Source organism: Haliotis rubra, unplaced genomic scaffold (assembly GCF_003918875.1).
Source record: "Haliotis rubra isolate DU_JTF1 unplaced genomic scaffold, ASM391887v1 Scf1065, whole genome shotgun sequence".
NCBI classification, from domain to species: Eukaryota; Metazoa; Mollusca; class Gastropoda; order Lepetellida; family Haliotidae; genus Haliotis; species Haliotis rubra.
This window is the reverse complement of record NW_025764965.1, coordinates 77,409-102,361: the sequence shown is the minus strand read 5'-3', so window position 1 is coordinate 102,361 and position 24,953 is coordinate 77,409. Positions and strand designations below refer to the sequence as shown.

Genomic DNA, 24,953 nt, shown 5'->3' with positions numbered 1-24,953 from the left:
CAATATTTACATCCCCAAATCCTCATAAACACGGATCATCAAAAAATATGAAAGAACTTTATTGCATAAATGTGAAAAGGCTTTTAGATGAAATTCTAATTCTAAGTACCACTACAATAACACGCATGTATCATTAACCTTAAAATCACTCTTCCATCTAAGCCATCTTGTATTTATCTAATGGGCATGACAATATACTATTTGGGGATCAAGTTTTTCTCTGCAAATGCAAATAATTAATCAAATTCTTAGGCTGCATGATGTTTCCTTCACACAGAGCATGGGTGTTTAATCCTCAATGGTATTGATGTAATACAATGCAGTATTTGCAGATCTTATATTGGAGCCTGATGCATAGGACAGATGTGGTATGAACTGTTAATATCAGTTTTGAAGTCAACGCATGTTGTGCCACTATTGGATCAGTGAAAGAGTTTGGTTTAGTGATGATTAGAACAATGTACCAGTTATATCACAGCATGTCAGCTCAATATGGCAGGAAAGGGGTGCATGTGTGTAATCTCAAATAATATAAAGCTGATGTATTATATTGTGGAGTTTGAAGGTAGGAATGTGAAACACATGGGTTGCTCTGTTGCATGCTATGTCATGAATACTTGTGTAATGTTTAAATGTAGTAATGAAGCATGCTTTTACCATTATGTACATAAAATTTTTTACATTAAATGTTTCTAATTTCTCAACAGTCACAACTAAACAAAACTGTTTGTATAAAAAAACTTCTGTACAAATACAACACTGGTTTCTTTGAAACGGCAAAAAGTTTCCGTTATGTTTAACACCCTAAAGCGATGCCTTGAAAACCATCTTAACTTCATATCAACTTGTTGGGAAAGATTTCCACCTGTAACCCCTGTATTTTCTTAAATCATTCTATGCCTAAGGTTATAGGCCTATGCTATTTATAAACAGCCTAAAACTAACCCTAAACCCTAAGCCTAAACCCTAAACCCTCGAATAATCCTAATAGATATAATACATTTCAAGCAGGGGTTATGGGCGGAGCTCTTACAACTGTTGCAATCAAATTTGAGAAGATAACATTAAAACTGAATTATTTCTTTATAGAACAAGCCGATTTATTGTTTGTTCCTAGGTCTGACTGACGTGGTTAGCAGCAACTGAAATGTTGGAACAATAAAATTAAAAGATATACAAATATACTGAATGATAAAAAATATGTTTGAGGAAACATCAGTACTTTAGAAAATTTTATTAATTATCCGAACTGCACCAAACTTTTTTTATATTGATAAAGGACAAAAATGTATATGCTGAAATGGAAAATCAAATTATAAAAAGAATTGAATTGTTTGTATGTCATCTTTGACCAATGGATACTTAAGATTGTTCAGACGCCTAAGACGCATTTTCACTGGTTGAAAAATGTCATAGATGTTGTCAGATGATGGCAACACAAAGGTTCTAAAATTGTTTTTGTGTCAGTATTTGAGTTCACAAGTGGACACTTAAACTGCCTAAGATTATCTTCATCAAAACAATTTCAGAAAAGTTGCCAGATTAAGGTTAACACATACTTGAGGTGAGCTAAAATTGTTTTTGTGTCATCCTTCAATGTTGCCCACTGAACACTTCAGATGCGCAAGACTCATCTTCGTTGATCAAACAATTTCAGAGAAGACGTTGCCAGATTAAGGCCAAGACATATTCCAGATGAGCTAAAAATATATCGTAACAAGGAAACAGGAGCTTTGTGCTCATGAAAATAACAATGTCTTCTGGGAGGCAACAGCAAACCCTGAAATCGTAATCCGGCCCAGCAGCTGGAAGCCAAGCAATCTATTAGCTATTTCCGGTCACTTAAATAAGTGGCGCAAGGGTTGGGATACACCTGATCTGTGAAACAAGCCAGACACTCTCCTTGGCTGTAATTTACTGTCATTTGCTCATGTTGCCTGAAAAATTAGCTGGCTTAGTTAATAATTACTGGCCAGGTGAGGTGCCATGCCGGTGGCAAAGGCCATACAATTAGGCCTCCAGGGGGAGCCACCAGACATATTGCAAGACTTTTCTACTTTTAGACTCATGGTCACTTTCAAATTGGTGGTCAATTTCCCAGCTTGGAATTACGATCCGAGCTTTCATGGCATATGGTCAGTGTACTGATGGTGACTAAATCTTGCTTGTTTTTCTGACCACTTGGTGATGGCTGGCATCTGGCCTTTCTCCAGAGCGCTGATGGAAACAAAACAAGCTAGGTGGCAATTTGCTATTCATGTGTGCAAACTACCAGGTCTGCACCTCGGACTGTATGATTAACGACGCAGTTTTACATGCATCTTCTTGTTGTGGATGGTTATTGTATGTAATAATATCAGGAGAACGCGGCTAATACTACAGATCTCTCTGGTGGGTAAACATACAAAGTCGCAAAACATAAACATCTCAGAGATTACAACTTAAGATTATGAACAACACAACTTTTGTTTCAGCCCATACTTTTAATTTTGGGTTTGATGAAAAAAATTAAACAATCCTGGTACAAAGGCATGGATAAATTACTTTTTTTTTACTTCCAAAAGTTAGAGATATTAGGTTGTTGTATATTCATAATGGTAAATATCATATAATTGAAATAGAGTTGTACTATGCAAGCCTTTGGTGGACATAAGACATATCATAAATTAGTAATATACAATATTCAAAATGCAGCCACAAAAGGCTAATAATCTCTTCACATGTCATTCTTAAAGTAATGTGTATTTAAGACACAGTTTCATCAATGAAATTAATGAGCTTTTCAAGCTTTGGCATTCATGTAAGAAGATTTGAAGAAGTTTCTGCTGGGAGACCTCATTTGACTAAGCCTAGTAAATCAAACCTTATCTAATTGGTGATTAAACTAACTTATTTCATTACTTCAAATGAACAGACGTGTGATCACCAATTTTGTGCAGCAATGTATCAATATACAAAAATGCAGTGTTTGCCCTAGGCTTAAAAATTTAGGAGTCATCATGACTCCCTGGTGTCATGAGAGGGAGTCATGGACATGTTTTGGGAGTCAACTGCAGTTTGGAACTTTCATCAAGATATCAACTGTGATTGTTTAATAAACACGACAAAATACAAGGTAAGGCAGGTCAGGTATTTAATCAGCACTGAGCAGTTAACTGGCGAACATTTAGTTTTAGAAGTTTAGATTAACTGAACTAAGGGCCCAGTAGCATTGTGTCAACAATGACGCAAGCTTCTAAATTCACTGCATATTTGAGATAATTTGTGCGTCAAATACGCAGGTTTTCTGCGTCATGGCAAACACTGTGCCATGTTCCAGCGCTTCGTAAAAAAATAACAACAGAAGACAAACAACTACCGGGATCACGTACGTGCTGGTGACAGTATGTAAAAAGGTTCCAAATGTTGCTTGCCAGTCAGGCTAACTATGTCTGAAAGTTACTAGCCCTCACAATGATTCACTAGTCCGAAATTTGTATGTGGGAACTAAGCAAAGGATAACAAAAAAAGATAAAATACCATCATTAATCACGTCATAATCGTGCATGAGTTAACAATGTATTATAACTTAAAAAGTCAGAGAGAGTGATATATTTAAAAAATGACCCAATGAGAATTCACTAGCCAGTCGGGCAGTGACTGCGGAAATTTACTGGCCCGACTGGATTATTACTAGCCAGAGGCTAGCGGACCAGTGGCTATTTCACACACTGGCTGGTGATATGCTTCATTCAGGATTGATTCATAGATGGAGAAAAATTAGTTTAGACTTTGGTAGATTTCTACAGAGGGGTCGCATCAGATCATACTACAAGGTTTATCTGACTGGTTCATTGCATTGGTAACACTGGCCACTTCGGGTGTGTTGCCTTGAGTCCTAGTGAAGTTGGTGGTGTTTACAACTTTTTTGTCTTAACTTGTCAAAGAATCACTATCGTTATACAGGGTTTCATGCATTCCACTTTTGGTTTTATTCCATGGCATTACCTTACCAACATGTTTCAGTCTGCCAGAGCAATTAGAACAAATAAAAAACAGATAGGAAACACCTGTCGACTGAGATGAGGTTAATTTGTCCTGTGTCATGGGACTTTCCTGAGCAACATGCAGCTTTGTAGCAGGGTGCAAGTGATTTATTCCTGCTGGGAGGCATAGTATTTTATCAAGACCGTGTCAGCAAATCATATCTTAATATTCTGACATGGAGCTGAGATAATGATTTCGGACTTTGGGTCCGACTGCCACTGGGGTGTTATTCCGAGAGTACTGGTTGTCTGAAAGGATTGGATGTTTCCATCCTTTATCTACATTAAACGACCATCTACACTGAGTTGTGGGCCAGCTGCTATCAACTAAGGTTATCTAGTGTATCACAGTTTTTTTATCGAGAAAATACATTCTGAGTGAGTGAAGTGGAAGGAGAGAAACAGGAAGAAAAGGAGAAGGGGGAATTTTAGTTGGTTTGTTGTTGAATGCTGCACTCAGGAATATTCCAGCTATATGCCGGCGATCTGTAAATAAACAATTCTGGACCAGACAATCCAGTGATCAATATTATTAGCATAGTTCTACTTAATTGGGATATGACGACATGTGTCAACCAAGTCAGTGAGCCTGACCACCCAATACCGCTAGTCACTTCTCACGACAAGCATGGGTTACTGGAGACCAATTCTAGCCTGGATCTTCACGGTTGACAAGCATGGGTTACTGAAGACCAATTCTAGCCTGGATCTTCACGGTTGACAAGCATGGGTTACTGAAGACCAATTCTAACTCGGATCTTCATGGGTAAGGTGGAGGAAGGCAGGGACTAGTTACACAACAATTACGCTGTAACATGGTTATATGACATGAGGTATAGTTTCAAATGGATCAAGGACATTGGTAGGTACTGGTAAGAGTTGTCTCCCTTAGCAATGTTGGAAATTTAGCAAGGAAGTCAATGACTCCTTTATACTGAAGTTGAAAACTTACTGATCACTGGATTCAAACAGCAGCATGTCTCAACTAGCCAAGGACCCAGGGCCTTTCCAGATAGAGAGAGATATGGTTTTTATGACAATTTTATATTAAAATATTATCGCAGCCTTGTTACAATGTCACAGATCCCTAGACATATATAAGAAGAAAATCATAAATATCTTTCAACAATTTTATTTGAATTGTTAGTTGTAATTACGATATCTATTGACTTTGTCATATCATCATTTCCTATTCTGGGGCCAGAGAGCATTGAAATATCAGGCTTATCCCTTTATCCCTCATAAAAAATGGATGCTCTACGGTCATTTCAACCTTGGTCCTCGGAAGGAAAACAGGATGGCACTTCTTTTTGCAAAAGTCATTATCCAGACTTTCTGAAAGACAAATACGTCTTAGCCAAAATCTCAATACAACGCCCAAAATTAGATGTTCAACATGACTGATATGACTTTTTTAAGGTAAGGTATTATCCTAACAATCATCTCTACCGTCAACATTTCTCAAATCTGTGGGAAGCAATTCAACAGCATTCTTACAAAACATGTTTAGCTTAAATTTGACACAGAAAACCATCTGCACTCTCTCAAAAAAAACTTTCGTTTGTTTTTTAAAATATTTTTTTCATTTGAGGGTCTGTTGGTTTGGCGACAAAAAGATGGTGAAAAACTCTTGCCGAATGAGTTTATGTCACTTTTAACATGTTGAGGGGTTTGGAACTCTCGGTCATTTAAAATTGTAAGTCTTTTGCGGAAAAAACAAAGATGAGATAATTTCATCAGAAGACAGTTTCAGTTCTAAATGAGTCTCTAAAACATGTAATCTTGGATACCAGTCAAAGATATCATGATCATTCACATTCAAATTAAATTCAAGATGGAGCACTTAACTGCGACTGCTAAACTGGTTTGAAATAATTACAGAACCAACATGACTAAGAGCTTTGGCTACACCTGTATTTCATGGTTACACCTGTATTTCATGGCTACACCTGTATTTCATGGCTACACCTGTATTTCATGGTTACACCTGTATTTCATGGCTACACCTGTATTTCATGGTTACACCTGTATTTCATGGTTACACCTGTATTTCATGGTTACACCTGTATTTCATGGTTACACCTGTATTTCATGGTTACACCTGTATTTCATGGTTACACCTGTATTTCATGGCTACACCTGTATTTCATGGTTACACCTGTATTTCATGGTTACACTGCTGTATTTCATGGCTACACTGTATTTCATGGTTACACCTGTATTTCATGGTTACACCTGTATTTCATGGCTACACCTGTATTTCATGGTTACACCTGTATTTCATGGTTACACCTGTATTTCATGGTTACACCTGTATTTCATGGTTACACCTGTATTTCATGGTTACACCTGTATTTCATGGCTACACCTGTATTTCATGGTTACACCTGTATTTCATGGCTACAAGACGTAATTTTGAACACTTAGTCTTGGCAGGTTGGAAAAAAAATAGAATAGTGGAACTTAGTATTTATTAATTATGTTTGGTAATAAGTTATTACTTCTTTGAGTGGCATTTTAGAAGTTGGGAAGCACAATATAGAACAAACTTTATGGATAACAACTTCTTTTTATTCGTGAGTGCAACGTTTCGATACAGATATTGAAAATGTTGCACTCACGAATAAAAAGAAGTTGTTATCCATAAAGTCTGTTCTATATAATAAGTTATTGTGTGTCGGTAGGTTTAAGGGGAAAATTCTGCTTTAAGATATTGATTATTTTGACAGTAACATGTGCATGGACTTCTGCATAAGGTTTCATTTTCCAGATAACGTGCTTGTTGTGACTAGATTATATTTACACTGCATCAGGTACAGTATCCAGCAAAATACTGCCAGGTACTGTAGTGAGTGAGTTCAGTTTACGCGGCATTTAGCAATATTCCAGAAATATCATAGTGGGGGACACCAGAAATGGGCTTCACACATTGTACACATGTGGAGAATCGACCCCGGGTCTTTAGCGTGACGAGAGGACGCTTTGACCACTAGGCTACCCCACCGCCCTGCCAGGTACTGTAGCTCACCTGCATTTGTAGTCACGGGCTAAAAATGTCAGTAAGGACAGTGGTTCAAGAAACCATGCTCTCAGCATTGCTGTTCATCGATTTTCTATATAATATAAGAGTACAAAAGTTCAAACACATACCAAGCAATTAACTAATTATCCACAATGTTTCTACAAGAATAATTGTACTCCTAATAATACATAATTGAAATAAACAAGAGTTACTTTGCTTTACTTTAATTTGCTCAGAGCCACATAAATGTTCTAAAGACAATAATTCTTCATAAATGCAAGGCAATTTTATGAAAAACAAAACCAATTATGTGATGATATGGAGAAGTGTTGGTGCTGTAATTTGGCTCGTTGCAGTGAGTCAGTTTTAGATGAAAGGATGTTTAAAGGGACAAAATAGCACATTTTTAGAGAACTTCAGGGTATTTCAGTACATCTGCATAGAAATAGATGAGCAATTGCCATAAATAGATTTCTTTGGCAACCATATTGCCATTGAGATTCACACATCTTGAATACATTCAGCCTATGAAGTTTCCATTGCCTTTGTTCACAGGTTCCTGAGCTGATGTTTCAGTGAATGGAAATGACAGAATACAATAGCACAGGAACAGTGCAAAGGTCAAAATTTGAAAAAACACAACAGACAGTACATATGTCAAGCTCCACAACTGCACATGTAGCAAATTATATTACATCTTGATACTCAATGGCCGAGGAATGGACATCAAACGTTCCAATATGAATGAAGTGCAAAAGTAAGAACAAGGTCTAAATTCAAGATATTGCTTAATAAATTCAAGATATTGCTTAATAACTGCACATGTGATGTATTTACATTTTTAACAACAATACAGTAAGAAAGCTCTATAACTTAAGTTACACATTTGGAAATAGTTTGCATAATTTTGTGTTAAAACTTAATTTTTGAAATAGTTAAAAACATCAATGAAAAGTGATAATCAAATTAATTTGAAATCAATAGGGTTCATCAGAAGAAACCTGCATACCAAATTTCAACTGATTCGATTAAGCAGTATCTGGAGAAGTTATGTTGTGAGTGGACATAGCTTCTTTTGAAGAAACAGCACCAGAATGGGCTTCAGACATTGTACCCATGTGGGAAATTGAACCCTGGTCTTCGGTGTGACAAGCAAACGTTTTAACCACTAGGCTACCCATTGCTCTGAAGTTACGTATAAAAACGCCAAATGAAAAAAGCTCTTTCCACTGCAATGGTCAGTACCAGGGTTACCAAGATTCTCTGGGGGCACCTAACCATCACTAAATACAGACAATCTATTTGATGTGCCTAGTATGACGTGAGGTACCTAGCCCAAAGCATTGGCTTGTTCTGCTTTGCCCAGTTAAGCAATGGCAAACATATAGGTCAAATTTGCAAAAGGGCGGATCTGCAGTCTAAGGACAGTTTCGGACCATCTTGAACTTTGCTATTTCCTCTACATCAAAAGGTGAGGATGGAGAACCTTTGACTACATCATCCTGCCGACTATCATTTCTTTGAGAAGTCAAGATTGCAACCATACAGGAAATCCTACATTTTGAGATTGCTCTCCAAAGTATGATAAAAATATGATGAAACAATATGACTAGCTAGAATCAGGTGGGGTAGATATGGTTTTCAAATTTCGCATCCTTTGTGAATATTATGGCCCATGACAACATTTTTACTTTGCAGACATCAGCTATTATGTTGGAAAGATTAAATGAAGTAAGTTGAAAACATGGACCCCCACATGTTCCACGACCTATTGCCAAATTTCAATACATTTCTGAACCCGAACATTACCACAATGATCAGTGTTCAAAATTTCTGATTTCTGTGACCAATTTTTGGAACTACTTTTGCTTGGATCCATTTACACGAAGTTTCAAAATTTTGGTCTTGTAGTTTTAAGAGGAGAAGTTAAAATAGTACACATACTGAAAAACTGGGTATGTGAATGTCAAAGCTTGTAACAGGATCAAAATGCGCTATACGAATAGGATTCATGCAGTAATTGCTAAAACAAAATAGTCAAAATTAACAGTTTCACAATTCAGTGAGTGAAACTTTTAGTTTCTTTTAGTTTTTACTTCTAAACTGTTTCAGCAGTACCTTTTTTAACTTTTCCATGACAGAGGGCACTGTCAGTGCAATAACAAGTTTCAAACTATTTTTTATTTTAATTTCTGACAGTGGTTTTTGGTTTTGGGTTGAATTTGAAAACCTGAATTATTTTTAAAATGTCAACATAGCAACATTTCAATACACCTACTTAAGATCACATTGGAAACTAATTGTCACCTTAGTTTGGTTTTCCCCACAGAGAGTACATTTTTTTAAGTCACAGGGCAAAGAGTAATTGGATCGAGTCGAAACTCTGAGTTTGAAAAACTGCACCATCAGTAAATGCAGTGAAGAACATCCATTAGGGTGTGTCATCTTCAAATTCTCAACCGACTGAAAACTTTCTTCTGACTGACTGACTGAGTTTGGTTTTACACCGCTTTTAGCAATATTCCAGCAACATCACAGCAGGGGACACCAGAAATGGGCTTCACACATTGTACCCATGTGGGGATTCAAACCCGGGTCTTCGGCGTGACGAGCCAACACTTTAACCACAAGGCTACCCCACTGCCCCTCTAAATTCAGAAGACACTACATCAACCTAGTAGTGTCTTTAAGACACATGGACCGAATTACCTGCCTGTGGAACAGACAATCCAATGATTAATATTATGAGTAAGCATCAACACCGTCAGGGCAAACTGGCATGCTATCTCCCTAGAGACTGAGCTTGAGTTTATTGAAACAGAATGTCAGTGCAAAAGAAAGCTCAGAATTGGTAACGTTTGATCCTGTTACGTACATTTCTCTAGAATAACATATGAGCAGGGCTGTTCCAATTGATTCACATATTCAATGAATTGAATCATATCCCTTCATGAATTCAATTCAGTATTTGTGATTAGTAGTATTGAATATTCAAGCCATGTAGTAGAATAACTTGTGTAACCTTGCCATGGCCTTGTACAATCCCAGAGCTCCAGATAGGATTTAGCTCATGTGGGTACTGTACCCACTGTATTTTTGGGAGTGGGTATTATGAATGTTGAGTGGGTATTTCATTTTCCGTTACCCACTGCTTTCAAATATGTGCGTATTCATTTTACTCACCTAAGTATTACGTCATTGAGTAAGTTTACATTTTCTGGCCTTATGTCATACCTAATCAAAACCAACTTAAATATAATGTGATTTCCTCATATACTACAGTACTAACAGTACAACTTGATAGCAATCCATGTCTTTTTCATTACGCAAGCGATGTTTATAAATATATTCTGTACGCATTTGTTTTAAACTTTTTGCGTATCTAACATTTTAAATGCATAATTGGTATGCTACAATTATTTTTTCAATGCGTAATTGGAAATTTTCTAAGCGTATTTTTCCCAGATATGCAGCTTATCTGGGCCTCTGCGATCCTGTCAATCAACACACTGGACTGTAAGCAGGTAGGTAGGATAAGTTAACACTGTCAACATCATAAAACAAATAAAACATCAGCAACTGACTGTATTTGTGAATACATATTTGTGTTCATTACCCTTTATTTGTAGTGTACTCATTGGGAGCTCAAAAACATTATAAATTTGTTAGTGAATGAAAATTTTAAATTACATCAGTATATTTTTAAGAAATAGTGGCAGATGTTTGTTGTTTATGCGATGCTCAGTAATTTTCCAGTTAAATGATGGCAGTCTGTAGATAATCAAGTCTGGACCAGACAATCCAGTGATTGACATCCCATCAACATTAACATCTAATCAGTGAATAGCCATGCCTTAGACATTAATGAGAACTGAAAAAGAAAAGTATGTACTTCCTGCACAGCAAGTGGTCCCCAAGAAGCTCCTATCCTGCAGCTGTACTGAGCTCAACTAAAAACCCACCATGACAGATGGTGTAGATAAATACTCCAGTTTCTTGTACAAGAATTAAAACTTCACTGTTGAATTATTTATCATCTTTTTTAAGGGGAAACTGTTCATGCATCTTTTAGGATCCTTTTCAGAATTTAAAAACTTTGGCACAGGTCTGAATCTGTTCTGCTCGCAGGAACTGCTAAATAATCAATGAGCAGTCTTCAGACAAACAATTTGTACCATCTTCCATGAGACTCTCTGATCATACAGCCTGTATCACATCAGAGATGTATCATTAGATGCAGGATCTGCACACCAGGAACGAAACAATTGGGTTGAAGAGGACACCTACATATTTATACTCCTTGTTTCATCTTCAATTTGCAACAGAAGGAAATCTCCTCTTATTGTCATAGTCAAAGGCTGGAGGCAGACACCATTCCATCACTTGGGACAGATACTCTGTAATTCCTCATTGATTATTCACTAATTACTTTTTATGCATCATTCTTTCTGTGATTATTCTGATGAAACAGATGCTCTCATTTATTTGAAATTAGTGCAGGAATGTGAGATACGTTGTCATTAATAGTCTCACTCCACTAGCTCACTGTTGTCCCTGCAAACACTGCCCGAAACATACACGTTGAAAGAAGCAGGCTTGTTATTGTAATGCGAAAATATACTTGAAGTAAATATCAGAAAAGTGAACAAATTCACTACAACATTGAACCTGTGAAGATCCGGGTTAGAATTGGTCTTCAGTAACCCATGCTTGTCATGAGACAGACTAACGGAATCTGGTGGTCAGGCTTGCAGACTTGGTTGACATATGTCATCATATCCCAATTGCTTAGATCAATGCTCATTCTGTTAATCAATGGATTGTCCAGACTTGATTATTTACAGACTGCTGCCATATTGCCAAGTTGGGTATTAAACAAAAACCAACATACCATCCAGCCAACCACTACAACATCAACTTCATGACCAAAGAGCCCAATTCAAGGAGTATTAAGCTTTGCTGAAGGGGTCGTTGTCAGCACAGGTACTACAGATATGTACCCCAGGTACGTTTCTGTATACAGAAATATACCCTAAACAAAGACAAAATACAGAAACATACCCAGTAGCCTAATTGGGGGAGGATTGGATATTCCTCAACCCAAAAACAAAACCGTATGTAGTTCTTCTCATTTGCCTTATTGAGTGATGCATTGTTTATCATGAAACATTCATTGCTAAGTTTGCTCGTTTCTTACGCAATGAAATGCATCTCATACAACAGTATGACATTTCCAATGGAGAAAATGGCCCAATGCGGAATGGATTCATCCTAGGGTCCATATCTCTATCTGTATAGGCTGAGGTACATACCCGTGCCAACAACGGCCCCTTCAGCGCATCTAAATCAGACTTCTTGCTAAAAACAATACCTCCCATGCATGATTTACACAGATAAGTATCATGCAAAAGATTAATTCATCTGATTTGAAAGTGACTATGTTTTAAGCACCTTCGTGCTCATTCTGGACGAAAAAGGCAAAACCTTTCCATTTATGAATGCATTCTCAATTTTCTAGTTTATTACAAAAGTCATTCTTCTATTATAATATCCTGATCCAATTCTTGACCATAGCTCCATTTCAAAATGACTTTTACATTTGCTTTACTGTCATCACAGAGCAGCTATTTCTGTTGAACCTAATATATTCATCGGTCATCACTAAGTTGTACACAGTTTTCTTGTAAAGTCAACAACTAACCACAGTGACTTTAACTTCCAGCAGACTTTGACAGTTTAAATTGTACCAGACTAATTATCTTTGACAGGTTCCAATGTCAATTCCACTTTGGAAAATGGTCATTTACCTTGAGTTGGAATCTATTTCTAAAATGTCACACCCTGGGAATCTCGATAAAGACAATTTGAAAAACAAGAACTGTCTCAGTATCTCCCATCAGGAAATGGTGAGGCTAAATTCTGAATATTGTCATACAAACAGATGGTAAAACTTGGTGCTTGTGGTGTAGTACCCTGACTGGAGCTCAGTATGAAGTTGACAGATTGTTGTTTAACGCTGCTCTCAAGATTCAGCCATATGGCGGACTCAGTTAATAATCGAGTCTGGACCAGACAATCAAGTGACAGGGATAGAAATACTATTTTTTCTAAGTGTGCCTTAGGGCACCAGGCAAATATTTTAGGTGTGCGTTTCAGAAATCAGGTGTGCCCACGTTTCTAGAATAAATGACTGTAGCAAGGATGATGATCTTTTGAAATTTATTGTCAGAAAACAACAAATGTAACCTGTTTTCTGTTATCACTGATATGTCTTCTGTTTAAGATGGCTTTCTTATGTTTCATTTGTTCTGCTTTCCCAACACCTTTAATAGCTAAGAATTGTGTGAGAGGCTCACTTTTTTAATATATCTAACATACACACTTTCCTCTTCAATAACCGAACTATCAGTCATTCCAACACTTAAAATGAAAAAACAACCAGATTTCTTTACCTCAACCATCATAATTCCAGTGATTTCCTGGGCGATAAAGTCAATAAATGTTTTTGCTTGTTTGTCATTTGCATAAGTGTTTTGTTTGGTTGTTAAATGACTAAAGGTGTGTTATGTCTCTAAAAAATTAGGCTTGCCATAAGGGCACCGAGAACATTTTGTATCCGTGCCATTTCGATATTTACCATGTCAAGGCATGCTAATATATGGGGTATTTCGAACCCTGAGTGATCAACAGTATGAGCATCAATGTACGCAATTGGGATGACATGTGACAACCAAGTCAACGACCCAACCACCCTATTCCGTTAGTTGCTTCTTACAAGCATGCATTACTGAAGACCAATCCTAACATGGATCTTCACGGGTGCTTGGCATAAAGGAACACACAAAGAATGGTTGGCTACAAGTCAGATCATATCCTTTCGAAGCAAGGTATCCATGTTAAACTGCAGCTTGGTATTTCAGGCATTCACACACATTGCACAGTACAGTGTAAAATGATAAATATATTGGCCCTGCATTACCAGTGAAAGCAAGGGCCTGATCAGCTTCATGATCAAATAAGACTTGGGTGAATAATGGTTACAGGAATGATTTGATAATGAATCCGTGCATATAGAACATGGAATTCATCACTGGGTTCACGACTGTGTGGTACACTTCAGATTTGAATGTCAGTTCTCACCACGGACTCATATTAATGTCGACACATGTGGGTCTGGCAAGAGCTCATTTTCTACGAATTGATCATAAACACATATTCATAAACACATTTCCTGGATCTGTCGTAAGGTGCACCGAGTGTAGGGTCTCAGTTGCACCGAGGGACCAGCTCAACAGTTACATGTCAAATAAAAACTTATTTCCTTGACACAAAGACATACAAAAAACAGACAACATTGTATAATATTTTCAATAACGGCAACAGAAGTTGAGGAGGAACACCAACACATCATGGAACTTCATCGGATGTGATGTAAAATTGGGTCTAATGTTCGAAAAAGATTATCGCACTTATACAGAGACATGCATGTACATACATGTGTCTACATACCATTTGGACACATTATAATCCAACCTGACCAGCCCTACTTATCTCCCCCTGCTGCTGACCTTCAACAATTACAGTGTCTTTGGGGTCAATCAAAAGGGGCAGACGGTATCTGCTAGACGCTGGAGGTGATCAAATGTTCTTTGAACTGATACAATCTTTCTATTATTTGCTACTTGATGTGCCTACAGTAAGGTTGAGGACTAAATACATAAGAGTTTGATCAGTTATTTATTTACTTGAACACTCACTGAGAAAGGGAACAACAGACTGTTTTACAAGTTTTTTTCTAAAGCTTGACCTTGACCTTTGACCGTTTCATGAGATGAGCCAGGAGAATTCTGCAGGGCCATTTGAAAGAAATCCATTGAAGAATAATTATTAAAATGTCAATAATTGGTTTGGAGAAGAAAATCACTAACGTGATTGGACAAATCTTTAAAAACTGTCAAACTGTCCTGTTTCAAGGAGCTGCTAATTCAGTTATGTGTCCGACATTAACTCCTTTAGCTGCTCCATAACATATGCCATTATCTTTGGTAACCATGGCAGCAGTTGGATAGCAACTGATTTAACACAAAACTAGTGTAATTTTGGAGACATAAATATTTCTATTTTGATCTGAATGAATTTCTAAATGAACAGGGATTGATGTACATTCTAAGCAGAGAGTAATCATCAGATCTTCATGCAGAGGTGGGAATCACAATAGAGTCAAAAATCAGACTTGATGAGATTGGACAGAAAGGTTGGTTGGTTGGTTTGTTTCTTGTTTAATGACACGCTCAGCAATATCCCAGCTGTATGCATTCTCTTCCCACAGAGGTTACTTGTCATATCTTCCTACCAACCTCTGTTCTAATACGGCCTTTTCATGGTGCGAGTGTTCAGGATTCGTGATTGGTTGCAATCAGATTTAGTTGTGCAATCAGCGACGTTGTTTCAAAAGTTATCTTTCGCAAGGCCTCGGTTATTTCCGTATGCTTCGGGGAAACTAGAACCCTTTTCCTGCGCGATGCGCAAACGTTTCTTATAGACAGAACTCAGTCATGTACATGGCGGATCAATGGCGTCTCCATCGCCCTCGTTGACAACGGCTAAGCTAGCCATTAAATGTCTTGTGCGTCACATCAACACAAGTTCCTGGCAGAGGAAGGATATTTGTGACCCAACATTTGCTTGTATTAGTCAAGTTGACGTGTTCTGATTGGACAGAAAGAAGTGAGATAATTCGTGTTGCAATTTTTTGCCGCTTGGGGATTTTACGAGAACCAGGAAATATGACCGTATTAGAACAGAGTTTCGTAGGAAGAAATGACAAGTAACCTCTGTGGGAAGAGAATGAGCTATATGGTGATGGTCTGTAAATAATTGAGTCTGGACCCGGCAATCGAATGATCAACAGCAGGAGCATCAATCTCCACAATTGGGATATGATGACATATGTCAACCAAGTCAGTGAGCCTGACCACCCGATCCCATTAGTCGGCTCATACGACAAGAGACCAATAAACACAGATCTTCACAGGTTGGACAGAAAGGTGAGGAATGACAGAAGATTATTATGGAGAACACCTTTTCAAAGGGTGAAATAGATAACAACATAACCTGGACAAAAGGAATGAGGTGTGACAATGGACACCTGCACCTGCCATGATATTGCTGGAATACTATACACTTTACAAGGCAGAAAAATACATAAAGATTTCACCAGTCATCGCAATTAGATTTCCTACTGTGATCTCTGAAACCTGACCTGATATCCATATAAGGTTATGTCAGCTGAACTTTCTGATCAGTTTTGAGAATTCCACATTGTTCATAGTGAGTGTGGTTTTATGCCGCTTTTAGCGATATTCCAGAAAAATCAAAGCTAGGGACACCAGAAATAGGCATCACAACATTGTACCCATGTGGGGAATCAACAACTTCCACATGACCAGCGAACGCTTTAACCACTTGACTACCCCACCGCCCACATTCTTCGTACATAATAAAAGCTAAGCCATTATACTTTTGAGGACATTTTAAAATCCTGTCATCGCTGCCCTCCATTGCACCTGCATCCAAGAAACATTGTTTGGCATGTTTGTGTCCACTGTGGCTTGTTAAATTGCAATTTCCGAAGCAAGATGGCAAAGAATTGAAGCCAAATCATGTTAGAAAGCTGACATCTGACAGACTCAAGAATTCACGCATCCTTTAAAGTGGGTGGATCAAGGTCGCCGAGGGTTCAACTCCCTTTGGGTGTGTCCTCCAAGAGAGGTACTGGAGTGCAGCATTTGATTGTAATGACATTGGATGTTCACGTGTTAGTCATCAAGCCTTTTAATGTTTGTTTGTTTCATTAGACATTACATGTGATGCCAGTGGTTGGAACAAAAGTGGAATTAATTTCCTACCTCACAGATTTGCACATCTACTGATGAATGAAAAACAAACTGAAGATGGTTGAATGGTTTTTTTATCAAAACAATTAACATATTATTCACGATATACCTTAGGGTTTGTGGGGCGAGTTTTCATCACCTGTAACTAAAAATTTACGACAGCAAAACAGAAATGATGCAAAAGTCATTCATTGTTATTTTTATGTCAGGCTTTTTTGTCAGCCTACTCAAGAGCATGTCAGGCATTATACCACAATTTGGTAATGACCACAGCATTCCTTAAATTCTTGTTTCCCTGCCAGGCTTTCCTCCATTTTTATAAGTTCCAATAAATCTTACAGTTATTTTGTGGGTAAATTGAAACAAAGTCTGAGTTATTATACATGTTGGAGAAGAGCACTTATCTCCTGTGTGGGATTTCCTATATATTTTCATTGTTGCGACTAGCTAATTGTACTGGTATCCCAAGCTGACATCAGATAACAAGGGATAACAGACTGCTTCGTTAACCTCGTTACCACTCTCTGCCGGGACCAAAACACAACGCTGGCTTACTGATAGTGCACAGATGAAGATGGGATAGCCACAAAGATGCTGGAGAAGGATGCTTCTATTGTACATTCAGTTAAAGAATAAAAACATGACATGCATCACTGGATTGAGCTGTACAGTTGATTGTATTCATCTCTTGTCTACCATCCATGGGACTCAATATGCTGCTAATTTTCTGGTGTTTTTTAATGTAAAGGTTCACGAGAACAAGGCCTTGGGTTGGTTGGATGGTTGGTTGGTTTGTTGTTTAACTCCACACAAAGCAATATTCCAGCTATATGGCGGCGGTCTGCAAATAATCAAGTCTGGACCAGACAATCCACAGTGTTCGTGTTAACGCAAAACCAAAAACATTTGTTTCAAACAAATAAATCTACACTTCACACACGATATTTTCTACCTGCGTGTTCTGCACGCAAAGCATTTTGTGTTCTGGGAACAAGTAACCGAGAAACGTATTTTGCCCAATAAAACAACAAATTTCTCTGCTAATTTGACTTGCGAATGATGACAGCATGCTCTGAAATGCAAGGAAATAACATCTAAATTTCATAATTTTACAGGGGCCAACAAGTGTGGTGCATGCACACGCAAGATTCTTGGGGATAGGCATTTTAGGAACCCAAAGATTTTTCCTACCGCGAACACTGATCCAGTGATCAACAACGCAACTGGAATGCGGTAACATGTGTCAACCAAGTCAGCGAGCCTGACTACACGATTGGAAAGTAAAACCTATCTATGTACACTGGATGTTGCTTCCTGATTTCAACACAATTGAGTCCATGTACAACCTCAAAACAGGTTTTACTGGGGAAACATAACTATTTACATTGAAAGTTGCTCTCTGTTTTCAACTAGACAGACTTCAAGTACAACATCAATGGAGAAAACTTCATACTGAACAATGGAATGATGTCATCAAAGGTTTATAACTGACTGTGTGGGGATCCTTGATAATGGTCTTAGAACCGATTGAGGATTGGTTGGCCTGGATCTCTGATGTTGCTGATTGTGTGCTATGTCCTCTTAAAAAATATGAAATCTGTTTCCATGAATTCCAAGTCCTATAAAATCAATGCCAGTCAATTTAGGCCATCAATTTCCTTAAGATCACATGAGTAGTTCCATTAAGGAAACAAAAACACTGTCAGAAATAATGAAAAAAGGTAGCACTCATAAAACCGAAAATGTAACCTCTTCATGATTCTGTTCCAGTAAATTCAGTTGGAGATAACCTAATTCAACAAGCTCAACTATATCCTCAGCAAAGGTTGTAATGTAAGCACACTTAATGCCGATGACCCCCTCGACAAAGCATTTGTTTGTTTCTTCCTTCACAACACACATGGCTGCCTGAAAATATTCATTGCATACTGTCAGGGTACAATGACATTGTTACTTAGGTAAACCACCCAGCTTTGAACTGCATGATCAACAAATCCACTTTGTCACCTTGAAAAACCTGATCAATATCCACTTGTCATCTTGAACAACCTAACCAATATCCACTTGTCATCTTGAACAACCTAACCAATATCCACTTGTCATCTTGAACAACCTGATCAATATCCACTTGTCATCTTGAACAACCTAACCAATATCCACTTGTCATCTTGAACAACCTGACCTGAATATCCACTTGTCATCTTGAACAACCTAACCAATATCCACTTGTCATCTTGAACAACCTAACCAATATCCACTTGTCATCTTGAACAACCTAACCAATATCCACTTGTCATCTTGAACAACCTGATCAAAATCCACTTGTCATCTTGAACAACCTGACCTGAATATCCACTTGTCATCTTGAACAACCTGACCTGAATATCCACTTGTCATCTTGAACAACCTGACCTGAATATCCACTTGTCATCTTCAACAACCTGACCTGAATATCCACTTGTCATCTTGAACAACCTAACCTGAATATCCACTTGTCATCTTGAACAACCTGACCAATATCCACTTGTCATCTTGAACAACCTGATCAATATCCACTTGTCATCTTGAACAACCTAACCAATATCCACTTGTCATCTTGAACAACCTGATCAATATCCACTTGTCATCTTGAACAACCTGACCTGAATATCCACTTGTCATCTTGAACAACCTAACCAATATCCACTTGTCATCTTGAACAACCTGATCAATATCCACTTGTCATCTTGAACAACCTAACCAATATCCACTTGTCATCTTGAACAACCTGATCAATATCCACTTGTCATCTTGAACAACCTGACCTGAATATCCACTTGTCATCTTGAACAACCTGATCAATATCCACTTGTCATCTTGAACAACCTAACCAATATCCACTTGTCATCTTGAACAACCTGATCAATATCCACTTGTCATCTTGAACAACCTGACCTGAATATCCACTTGTCATCTTGAACAACCTGATCAATATCCACTTGTCATCTTGAACAACCTGACCTGAATATCCACTTGTCATCTTGAACAACCTGATCAATATCCACTTGTCATCTTGAACAACCTAACCAATATCCACTTGTCATCTTGAACAACCTAACCAATATCCACTTGTCATCTTGAACAACCTAACCAATATCCACTTGTCATCTTGAACAACCTGATCAATATCCACTTGTCATCTTGAACAACCTGATCAATATCCACTTGTCATCTTGAACAACCTAACCAATATCCACTTGTCATCTTGAACAACCTGATCAATATCCACTTGTCATCTTGAACAACCTGATCAATATCCACTTGTCATCTTGAACAACCTAACCAATATCCACTTGTCATCTTGAACAACCTGACCTGAATATCCACTTGTCATCTTGAACAACCTGATCAATATCCACTTGTCATCTTGAACAACCTAACCAATATCCACTTGTCATCTTGAACAACCTGACCTGAATATCCACTTGTCATCTTGAACAACCTAATCAATATCCACTTGTCATCTTGAACAACCTAACCAATATCCACTTGTCATCTTGAACAACCTGATCAATATCCACTTGTCATCTTGAACAACCTGACCTGAATATCCACTTGTCATCTTGAACAACCTGATCAATATCCACTTGTCATCTTGAACAACCTAACCAATATCCACTTGTCATCTTGAACAACCTGATCAATATCCACTTGTCATCTTGAACAACCTGACCTGAATATCCACTTGTCATCTTGAACAACCTGATCAATATCCACTTGTCATCTTGAACAACCTGACCTGAATATCCACTTGTCATCTTGAACAACCTGATCAATATCCACTTGTCATCTTGAACAACCTAACCAATATCCACTTGTCATCTTGAACAACCTAACCAATATCCACTTGTCATCTTCAACAACCTAACCAATATCCACTTGTCATCTTGAACAACCTGATCAATATCCACTTGTAATCTTGAACAACCTGATCAATATCCACTTGTCATCTTGAACAACCTGACCTGAATATCCACTTGTCATCTTGAACAACCTGACCTGAATATCCACTTGTCATCTTGAACAACCTGACCTGAATATCCACTTGTCATCTTGAACAACCTAACCAATATCCACTTGTCATCTTGAACAACCTGACCTGAATATCCACTTGTCATCTTGAACAACCTGATCAATATCCACTTGTCATCTTGAACAACCTAACCAATATCCACTTGTCATCTTGAACAACCTGACCTGAATATCCACTTGTCATCTTGAACAACCTAATCAATATCCACTTGTCATCTTGAACAACCTAACCAATATCCACTTGTCATCTTGAACAACCTGATCAATATCCACTTGTCATCTTGAACAACCTGACCTGAATATCCACTTGTCATCTTGAACAACCTGACCTGAATATCCACTTGTCATCTTGAATAACCTGACCTAAATATCCACTTGTCATCTTGAACAACCTGACCTGAATATCCACTTGTCATCTTGAACAACCTAACCAATATCCACTTGTCATCTTGAACAACCTGACCAATATCCACTTGTCATCTTGAACAACCTGATCAATATCCACTTGTAATCTTGAACAACCTAACCAATATCCACTTGTCATCTTGAACAACCTCACCTGAATATCCACTTGTCATCTTGAACAACCTGATCAATATCCACTTGTCATCTTGAACAGTCTAATCAATATCCACTTGTCATCTTGAACAACCTTACCAATATCCACTTGTCATCTTGAACAACCTGACCTGAATATCCACTTGTCATCTTGAACAACCTGACCTGAATATCCACTTGTCATCTTGAACAACCTAACCAATATCCACTTGTCATCTTGAACAACCTGATCAATATCCACTTGTCATCTTGAACAACGTAACCAATATCCACTTGTCATCTTGAACAACCTGATCAATATCCACTTGTCATCTTGAACAACCTGATCAATATCCACTTGTCATCTTGAACAACCTAACCAATATCCACTTGTCATCTTGAACAACCTAACCAATATCCACTTGTCATCTTGAACAACCTAACCAATATCCACTTGTCATCTTGAACAACCTGACCTGAATATCCACTTGTCATCTTGAACAACCTTACCAATATCCACTTGTCATCTTGAACAACCTAACCAATATCCACTTGTCATCTTGAACAACCTGACCTGAATATCCACTTTTAACCTCACCAACCAATGCACTTGGACGCCTTCAACACCCTGACCAACCAATGCACTTGGACTCCTTCAACAACCAATCCATTTGGACACCTTCAACAACCTGACCAACCATTGCACTTGGACACCTTCAACAACCTGACCAACCAATGACTTAAGTCACCTTATACCGCAGGGAGAGAGAGAAATTAAATTTAGTTAGATTAGGTTATTTGACAAAGTAAATTGCCAGCTAGACCTTGAAAAACACTGCAATTAGTTTTTAGATTTTCATCCTTTTCCCATTCACATGTCCTCAAATACCTACAGATGTGACACACGCTTTTTTTCTTATTTGATAAAATACCCATATACCAAATTCTACCAAATATGCTTGCTTACTGTGAATCCCAAGACAAAGAATTCTTATGCAATTTGTTTACCAACACACAAACATAAAAACTAAACATGAACATCTGGATTAGAATCGAGTAATCCATGCATGTTGTAAGAGGCAACTACTGGGATCGGTCAGACTTGGTTGATGGATGTCATCGTATCCCTACTGCATAGATTGATGGTGATTGTGTGAACCACTGGGCTCAAATATTTACAGACTCTTATCACATACCTTAAATATTGCTGAGTGCGGTTTTGAATAAATAAACAAAAAAGGCATATTTTATAATGGATGAAAATCAAATAATTTACAAACAAGAATAAATCAATGGTTTTGAAAAATACTGCTAACTTGAGTACAACATGATAGGGAATTGTCCAGTAGCATTTCCAAGTCTTCATAGTTTTAGTAGCCTCGTACTAACCAGGAAGCAGAGTGCTACCCACTCAGTTTGGTAACCGAAAGAATATTCTTGGTTTAATGGTTTAGTCTTTGGATGAAGACATCAACAGAAGAAAGTAACTTTGCTGACAGGAACGTTCATGGAGAGTTAATAACTGTTGAGAAACCATGAGGTTTAGATCCATTAACAAATGGCATTCCTTACAATATAACATTTTGAAGCTCTTTAGGATTTCAAAATAAGATATCTTCACCATACTTGATACCATACAAGGCAGAAGTCATTAGGCATATCCACTGAGGAGAAGAAAACAGCAGACCGTTCATCTCCTCAACTCTCTGTAACTACTTAGAACCCCACACCCAGCAATGGTGGATCATCATATGTACACTCTTCAAAGTTCTGATAATATTCATCTTCCTTTTACAAGATTAAAATATTCTCTGAAATTAAGTTTTCAATTTCTTAATCTGCAAAGAGCAGTATTAACTTCAATGCCTTTATCGTACTCAAGTACTTGAGAAACACTTGTCATCAAAGTTCAAAGCAACTTATAAGAACAATTATAATTACTCCAAGTATATGTATTTTTATATGGCAAAAGTAGCACTTCAAACTAAGCTACAATATATATCAGTAGCCAATCGAAATTACGCTACATTAAGGTTATAAGAACAACTTTTTCTGATTTCTGAAACACTGTCAAGTTCCGAAAGTCCACACTGTCAAGTTCCGAAAGTTAACACCACCACGTTCTGAATGTTAAGGCTGTCATGTTTACTGTTTACAATCATATAACCTGCTAACTCCTGATGCAAAGTTAGGATGTCTTATGGTGTGTAGTATATACCATGTATCCTCAAGGGCCAATTCAGTTTATTGAACCGCATCCCTTCATGAATTTAATTCATTATTCCGGACTAGCAGTATCAAATATGAAAATGAAGGTTTTTACTCAGTTTGGATCCTATCTATAAATACAAAAAATGGAATATATCCAAGTCAGGCAGGATAATAGTCAACACTCCTATATATTAGACCTGGGTTTGATTCCCCACATAGGTACAATGTGTGAAGCCCATTTCTGCTGTCCCCCGGCGTGATATTGCTGGAATATTGCTAAAAGCAGCACAAAACCAAACTCACTCACTCACTATCCTGACTGGGTGGCTGGGTGTAACAAATATAGTAAATCACAGATTAAATAAATATACAAACTGGATAGACAATGGATGAACTACAAAACACAACAACATGGCACTGAAGTTCACCATGGCACGTTTTCAAGACCTTAAAATGCAGTATTAAAAGCCATTACCAAAATTTCGATCACAATCACTCATATATGGTCTGCATAAATATAGGAGACTGCAAAAAAAATAATATCTGAGAATCTGAACAAAATATGAAGGCATCACATGGAAAGAAATATGCTTCCTTGGGAAGACAATTTCAGAGAACTGCTTATGAAGTGATAAAATTAATTTTGAAGAATTCAAATGCAAAGACAAAACAAAGTTATATATTTTTATTTTTGTGAAAAGGCCAGGAACATATGTTAAAATTCATAATAAAAAATGTAAAAGACAGAAATTTTCATGAACATGTTTTGCCAATTATTCAGTAGTTCTAATAAATATGATTTCTAATTAATACATACTATTAACAATTACCATAAGCTAAAAGTACAGGAATTTAATTTGACTAATATGTTTTTACCAATGAAGCCATGCCGGAATTGAACACGTTTAAAAAACTGTCTCTTGCACACAATGAAAAGATGTTTCGGAACCTTTTTCCATCACTAACAAGACTCTGATACTATGAGAGCACAGCTGGTGCCAAAAAGCCTGCAACTTGCATTTCAACAAAAATTTACATCAAAAAGTGTAAAAGACAATTACATGAGACAGGATAAGGAATCACACCTGATCACGTTTCACCAGTCACATTAACCAGGAAAAGTAACACATTGATGCAGTAGAAATGATATTCTTTTATGGATGCTTCACACACTACTCTATGGCATTTCTA

General features: G+C 37.5%; 1 protein-coding gene and 1 long non-coding RNA gene across 2 annotated transcripts in view; both read right to left on the bottom strand.

The window, feature by feature from the left end:
- The window catches only part of LOC124278976 (FHF complex subunit HOOK interacting protein 2A-like), a 113,539-nt gene that overhangs the window by 60,197 nt on the left and 28,389 nt on the right, over positions 1-24,953 (bottom strand). The gene's annotated exons all lie outside the window — the stretch shown is intronic.
- Positions 964-23,144, bottom strand: LOC124278956. The gene is made up of 4 exons (XR_006899246.1): positions 23,132-23,144; positions 12,617-12,621; positions 2,270-2,277; positions 964-1,035 (listed from the first exon to the last, which is right to left on the bottom strand). It is a non-coding gene; the product is annotated as an uncharacterized LOC124278956 (long non-coding RNA).